Source organism: Triticum aestivum, chromosome 5D (assembly GCF_018294505.1).
Source record: "Triticum aestivum cultivar Chinese Spring chromosome 5D, IWGSC CS RefSeq v2.1, whole genome shotgun sequence".
Lineage (NCBI taxonomy): Eukaryota > Viridiplantae > Streptophyta > Magnoliopsida > Poales > Poaceae > Triticum > Triticum aestivum.
Genome location: NC_057808.1, coordinates 316497024 through 316503548, shown reverse-complemented (window position 1 = coordinate 316503548; position 6525 = coordinate 316497024).

Sequence of the window (6525 nt, the reverse complement as noted above, 5' to 3'; positions counted from 1 at the left end):
ATATTATTTTTTCCGCTGCCCGTATTGCAGTCTTTGGAACGACGTGACTTAGAGCGGCGTCAAGGAAGCTGGCGCTTGGGCTGTCTCTCAGGAGGTTTATCCTCAACTGGATCCTCTTTGCCATCGTCGTTAGTTTTTTTAGGCGTGTCCACCATGGACACGTCGTAGGAAGAAGTGGTCGTCAGTCGTCCAGTGAATGGCGGGTTTTCGCCTTGCTCCTTGTCGGCATCATCGTCCGTACTGGCGATGTCTTCGAAGCCATAGTAAAGCATGTCGGTTAAATCCTCGATAGTGGCTATGAAGTGGGTGGTGGGTGGGAAGCAAAATTCCCCATCATTAGCCTCTAGTTCGAACCGTACATAGTTCGGCTGTGAGTCCCCCACCAAGGACAAGTTCTTTAATGAGTTCAGCACATCGCCCAAGGGCGAGTGCTGGAAGATGTCTGCGGCGCTAAACTCGAAGATCAATAAGCGATCAAGTTTGGTATCCGTAGACTCACATGGTTCGGAACTTATACCTGGAGAAGAGTCCGGAGTTCCGGTGACACGAGTGTTGCATGAGGTTAAGTCCATGTGCGGCTCCAACACCGGGGAATCTGTGGCCTCCGTGGTGAGGTTGAGCCTCCAATCCTTGGATGCCGCAGCGTGCTCTGGATCTAAGGCCAGAGTGGTCACAGGAGCTATCTCCTGGATGTGGTCTGACGACAGATTTAGGTCATGTTCGTCAAGGTGACCAGCAGCGGTCGCCGCGGTCTTGAATCCGGTGAAGATCAAATCACGGATGACCGCAACGTAATTCAAGCTCCCAAATCTGACCTGATGGCCGGGGGCGTAGCTATCGATCTGCTCCAGGTGGCCAAACTAGTTGGCCCGCAGCATGAAGCCGCCGAACACGAAGATCTGTCCGGGGAGGAAGGTTTCTCCTTGGACAGCATCGTTGTCGACGATTGAAGGGGCCATCGAACCTTTCGTCTATGACACAGTGGAACTCTCAATGAAAGCACCAAGGTCGGTGTCAAAACCGGTGGATCTCAGGTAGGGGGTCCCGAACTGTGCGTCTAAGGTCGATGGTAACAGGAGACAGGGGACACGATGTTTACCCAGGTTCGGGCCCTCTCTATGGAGGTAATACCCTACTTCCTACTTGATTGATCTTGATGGATATGAGTATTACAAGAGTTGATCTACCACGAGATCGTAATGGCTAAACCCTAGAAGTCTAGCATGTATGGCTATGTTAATGAGGCTCCCTCTTTCCGGACTAAGTCCTCCGGTTTATATAGACACCGGGAGGATCTAGGGTTACACAAGGTCGGTTACAAAGAAAAGGAATCTACATATTTGGTCGCCAAGCTTGCCTTCCACGCCAAGGAGAGTCCCATCTAGACATGGGTGCGGTCTTCGGTCTTCGTATCTTCATAGCCCATCAGTCCGGCCCATGGCTAACAGGCCGGACGCCCGAGGACCCCTTAGTCCAGGACTCCCTCAAAGGGTGACCGACACGTGGTATCCACCGTAACGGGTCGCCGTTAAGCTATCGCATTCCAGTTTGGATCCGATAACCCGTTAACAGCCTGGACCAATGGGCATTTTCCACGTCTAAAATCATCATTGGTTGGAGGAAACATGTGTGTGCTCCTCAGTGGGCCTGATGTCGTCCGTCCATTGGAGGAGACATGCCTATGATACGTCGACACATGGCAGGGCCCAACAGAGGCCCATATAGGTTAAAAAGGCCGGCCCAGTCAAAGGCCCGTAGTACTTACTCGGGTACTAGTGGGCCAGCCCAATAACAGCCTGTTTAAACATGGCCCATTTACGGCCCGAAGCCAGATTTGGCCCATTAATTGTTCACCGAATATTTGGGCCCAATTACGGCCCAGTGACTTTCGTCCTGTTAGAGGCTCGATGTAGATATGGGCCCATTTCAGCCCGGTGTGTCTTTCGGCCTGGGAATGGCCCGTGCTGCCCACGGGCCATATATGGCCCGACGTGACATCCGGCCCACTAACGGCCCGTGATAAAGGTGGCAAAAGTTCAGCCCAACGTGACTTCGGGCCTGTTAAAGGCGTGTCGTGTAATTCGGCCTGTTGATGCCTGTACTAAGCTTTCGGCCTCTAAAAGGCCCATGATATCAGTGAGCCAACTAAGGCCCGAGATATGTTTCGGCCTGGTAACGACCCGTCATATAACTGGGCGAAAAAAGGCCCGGTCTACATTTCAGCCTGGTGAAGGCCCATCGACGAATAGTGAAAATTGAGGCCCAACATGCATTTCGGCCTGCTAAAGTCCCATGGTTTCTTCTGGGCCGTTACAGGCCAGCAGAATATTCAGCCTGTTAATGGCCCAAAGCTACATGGGCCAAACTAAGCGCTGGATCCACAAAAGACCCAACTAAAATTTGGGTCAAATATAGGCCGGAGTAAGTTGTGGGCCTAGTGCAAAGTGTGAAGGCCCCAATGGCCATTCGGGCCCAAGAAAGTTGCAGGCCGGCCCAATTGTGGCCCTCTAAAAACCAGGCCCATTAGAGGCGAATGTTTCGGCCCGGTCGTCTACATCAGATTTTTTTCAGATAACAAATGATGGTAGTAACTAGTAGGAATTAAGAACAAACCTACTCTATACAATAAAGAAATTATGGCATAGTAACTTAGAATAAACCTGCACTATACAATAAAGGATTTATGGTATATTACATCCAGTGGGCATCGAAGTTCGCCACCAGTGATTATAAAGTGCAACGAAGAAGCAGATTACAAAAACTGGGCACCATTGCAGCGTAACAAAATAATACTGACCCGAGACCACTTCCAAGACAGTTCAAGAAAGGTTAGCCTTGCACGGGAACTGCTGCGCAAGCTGCTGAGCAAGGCTGTGAGACCGGCCTAGCATGTCGGTCATAGCTTCCAGGTGTAGCTGTTTAGCAATGAGGTTCTCATTGCTGTTCTCCGCAATCTTTCTTAGAGGTAGGACTTCAAGTCAAAGTTGAGTTGCAGAATGCCTTTCTGCTAGAACTTGGGACTAAAGAAGTCGAATCGATTCAGACAGCGAATTCTATGAGCTTGTCTGACTGCTAGTCTCAAGTAACTTGAACACTGCATCAAGACAAGACTTTGGGGTTGTCTCGCTATCTTCAAGATTTTTTGCCTTCTTTGCTGCAATATATGTTGGGTTTGTCTCACAGCCTTCAGCAGACTTGTGCATGCCATCAGGCATATCACCCTGAAACAAGCAGAGAGATGATAGGTTTTTGCATGTGTATAAACACAGATGATAACTGTGCTGTCAATTCCATCCAATTTCAAATTAGAAAATAAAGAGTAAGTTCAAAATATCAATAGCATAATTTGGCATTGTTCATAATGCGGGGAGCTTCACCACACTACTGGATTACCATGTCAACATAACAAGCATAGATGAAGGGCAAAGACAATCATTGTATCTATTTTGGTTAATGTGCATGGCATGTTGTTCATATCATCAGCCACATCAGTAAGATAAAACAGGAGATGACAAGGTGCAAACGTGGGCTGCTTCACCACACACTGGATTATAGATCCACAAAAACAAGCATACATATAGGGAGTATTGAGTAATGTGCATGGTATGAATAAGGAATTTGTTTTACAAGTAAAACTTGGAACTTACGGTTGTTGCGAACATGCATTTTGATAGAAACAGCAAACTAAACAGCAGTTAACGATAGGGAGTATGAGCAAATTAAACAGCAGTTGAGGATAAAGGCTTTAGAAGGACTGACTTACATTAACAGTTAACACCGGCTTTATAATGCCCTTCTCCATGTCAAGGGAAGGATAACTCAAGAATTTCAGCACAGAATCTTCTTCATAAGCATTGCCTGTACTCTACATTTTGTAGAGAGTAATTATAGATATGATAATACTGGAAGGGATAGAGGATAATGAAGATAAGATGCAGATTGATGCTACATAATCAACTACCAATCCCTGGAAGTACAAGCGTTACAGGACAAAATGTACTGACAAGAGCAATGGGCTACACTTCTGCACTGGCATTGTCTGTGTATTCAACTTTTTGGTAAGATTAAATATAGATCTGATATTTTTTAGTAAATGGTGGGCGAGGGAGATAAGATGCAGAATGCTACACAATGAACCAATCCCTCTTCCCATAATACAAGAGTGTTTTGAACACTGGTGTACTGTACAAAACGTTCTTATATTATGGGACGGAGGGAGTAGCTGTTAATGTAAGTACAGTGATAGACGACGTTCAGTCCTTACAAGAGGACTGCAGAGCTAAACCTCTTCAAAAGCATTGGGTTGATTCTAAATTTATGTAAGAGTCCATATGGATCTTATAATGTCCACCAAATGGACGATAACGAGGCTAACATGTGCAGTGATGCTACATAATCAAACAGCTATGAAAGTAAGTATGGTCATACAGGGCAAGAGGTACTCACAAGAGCAATGCAGTGTGCAGTATAGTTGCGAGATTCTGTGGTCCCTTGAGAATGAATGTTCTTCTGCTTATAGTTTCATACAAGTGAGACGTTAAGGCAAATGTAGAAATGTAGTTCAAATTGTGATGTGATATCACAGACAGTACCTTACGCTGCAGACGAGACCAATGTGTAACAAGATTATTCTAGTCACTGTCTGATAAATGTAGCACCAAATACTTTACAGAATTTCATTTAAAGGCCTGCCATCGAAGTGCGCTTGCCTCAGGTAGGAACGATACTTCATCAACGAGTGCTTGAAAAGCGCAACCAACCCTTGCTCGTCTTGACAATCCAGTTTGGTCCTCGCCTATTTAAAAGAATGAAATCTTGTGTCTTCTGTCAGCAGCAACATATGCAGTAATTACCATGAATAAAATTAGTACATTACTTATGCGTAAGTTGCGGAGGAAGACTGGAAATTGTTATGTGTCTGCGGTATAATCTTTCCATGAAGGAAAGATGCGCACAAAGTTCCTGACAACAATATAAGCTTCGTCTTCTAAACTGGGAAGAAATGGAACAGGGTCCTATTTGCTGCAATTGGGGCTCTCTCTGGTTCGAAAAGGGATTTGGCAACTGGATTTGGTGTACTCTTTGCTGGAATGGGGGTTTTGCATCGTACAGCTGGTGCTATGTCAACTGGCATCATCATACTGTTTGCTGCAGTTGGGGTCTACTAAGTTGGGGCATCAGAAATGACCAGTGTAGTAGGGCTAGAGTCTGCTAGAGTTGGGGTGTTTTGTGGGTCAGGTGATATTGCAACTACACCTAATGGGCTATTTGATTTATCAGGTGTCACTACCTTTTCCAAATACTTTGCTCGTGCTCCTCCGCGATTAGCAATCGCCCTCTTCCTTTTGAACGTCTGATACACAAGAACAACATTTGAATGGATAAATATGGTATGATGACAGATGGAATATGTACTGAAAATGGATAGGCAGGGCGTATTCACATACACGATGTGTAAACTAAGCTAATGGCAGTGCAACAAAGTAGAAGCAATGCAAAGCATCAGTTGCAAGATATGTGCGACCAATATAGGCTTGGAAAGTTAGAGCAAGCACCTTGATGGGTGAATAAGATAGGGCATCTGCCTCTGACTCCTCCACTAGGGAGCTACATTGACTTAGGTCTCCCTCTAGCTCAGAATCACTGTTAGGATCATATTCTGAGCATGAATCTGTAGGTGGAGAGCGTTTGCATTGCATTGCATCCAGACTTGATTTCAGTCCCTTAATGCCAAGTTTGACAGCCATGGCATTGTTCTGCTTTATTCTTTTCATGCGCGCAAGCTCATAATCATTATGATGCTGTTCAGAATCTGAGATTCATGAAAACATAAAAAGTAGTCAGATTATCTATGGAATGCATTGCGGATTCAACTCGAAGAGTGTCTCCCTATAAACCCCTGCATATGCAAAGTTCACCCCCAACCGTGCTGACCAGACCACACACAGAAATACAAACCTCTTATGTCTCTATAACAGGCAGACACACATTTCAAAACTGAAGTAGGAACATTAGAATCATATCAAATTCGTATTTGAACAAATAAACTAAGGAATTATGAGTGGCATAATGTTTAGCTTCAAGGGTGGAGTGCTGGTAGTGCGACACAAAGCAAGTAGGCAGATTGTATTCCATGTAAAAGATCGTAGTCTATGTAAAAGCTGGAAATGACACTTTCTTTCTATACAATGCAGTGTTCGTTGCCCACACATGATGGAAGAGATCACACAGAGAAATACTATTCACTCATGTCTACGGTTCCAGTATTTTGAAACAGGGTGGTCCACCCTAAAAGAATATTGACAACAAATATGACAAGGCAAGCATAGATGTAGTGAATCAATCATTTAATTACTTGTGAGCTTACTAGGACAAGTATGCAGAATTGTAACTGCAGTAAGAGACAGTCCAAAATCTGAATCAAGAAGTTTGTCTAGAACTTATTGTTTGCAACTAATTGACGTGAATAATTGGATATCATATCGAATGAGTAAGAAAGACAAGTAAAATTTTCAACAAACCTGG